Raw genomic sequence first — 1,356 nt, 5'->3', positions numbered from 1 at the left:
GTTTTTATTCATCCTGTTGATCCACTGTACATCATGAATGAAGTTACAGTTTAACTTAAATCTTTCAAATAAGATTATATGCACATATATAAAGATGTAATTTTATGTGAAAAGCAGATCTTTGGAGGAAGGAGTAATGGAAAGGAAATAGAGGGAATATAATCAAATGCTTTAAATATATGATGGAATTGCCACTTCTGACAATTAAGAATCATTAACAAAATAACTAAATATTAATAAATAAATGTCACACTTCCTTATTTAACTTAATTAATACTTAACTTAGTTATTAAAATTAATAAAAATATATCAATTAAGAGTCCATGACAACTAATATAAAACAGTTATTTAGTAATGGTTTGAGAAAAAGTAATTGTCATGACTTTTAGGAAATTAAGTTTCTATTTTCTTACAAAACAATGATTTAGGTTTACTAATCTAGTATTTGTAGTAAGTTTAGAGAAAATAATTGTCATGAAAAACAAGAAACTGTACATCTTGTTTCTTGAATGAGTGATATTTTCAACATTGTCTTTTATTCAAATGATTACTTAGATTTACTTTTCAGAATAAATGCAATTTTATCTCCTTTGAACAAGTACTTACCCTGCAATTAAATATATGATTATAGCCAGGTATTTAAAAGTTAAATTTTCTATGATTGATATGTAGCTCTACATGTTCAGAATGACATGATTTTTCTATTCATAAAAGTCTAACCTCTGGAATTTTTCCTTCATCAATATAAATTATCTCATGAGGCTGTTGTGAAGGCTCCAATAACAAGTGTGGTCAAAAACATTTCCTGAATTCTAAATTTTAAATCTAATCATTTTTAGTCTTTTATTATATCATTTATTATCTCTTCAGAGCAATTAAACTAAAATAAATATTACTTCCTAAACATTTCATTCACATTGTAAATAATATTAACATAGTTCACAAAGAGACTATTTCAGACTCATCATATTTGATGATCTTAGTGTGAAGAATGTAGAGTATAAGGTCCTTATACTGAATGGTATTTTTGGTTGAATTAAATTAAATTATATATCTGGATTTCTAATTTGGAGGTAAATCACATGGAAACAGGAAAATAATGAAAATATAATTAATTTGGGACCATTTGTCTTCTTAAAATTATGAAGCAAAAAAATCTCTAAGAAATATATTTTTCAATAAAATGTTGAAATCCTATCAAAGTGCATTATAATTTAATATAAAGTTTATCTCAAAATAGAAATTCTTCAACTAATCTAATGTATGTATTCATGTAAAAATTCTATGACTTCTAGTCTTGTGTGATTTTAATTATAGATATATGTTATATATTTACATATTATATAATATTTATTT

The sequence above is a fragment of the Dipodomys spectabilis genome, unplaced genomic scaffold (genome assembly GCF_019054845.1).
Source record: "Dipodomys spectabilis isolate Male_0828 unplaced genomic scaffold, ASM1905484v1 ptg000707l, whole genome shotgun sequence".
In the NCBI taxonomy this organism is placed as follows: domain Eukaryota; kingdom Metazoa; phylum Chordata; class Mammalia; order Rodentia; family Heteromyidae; genus Dipodomys; species Dipodomys spectabilis.
Note: the sequence above shows the minus strand (reverse complement) of the source record.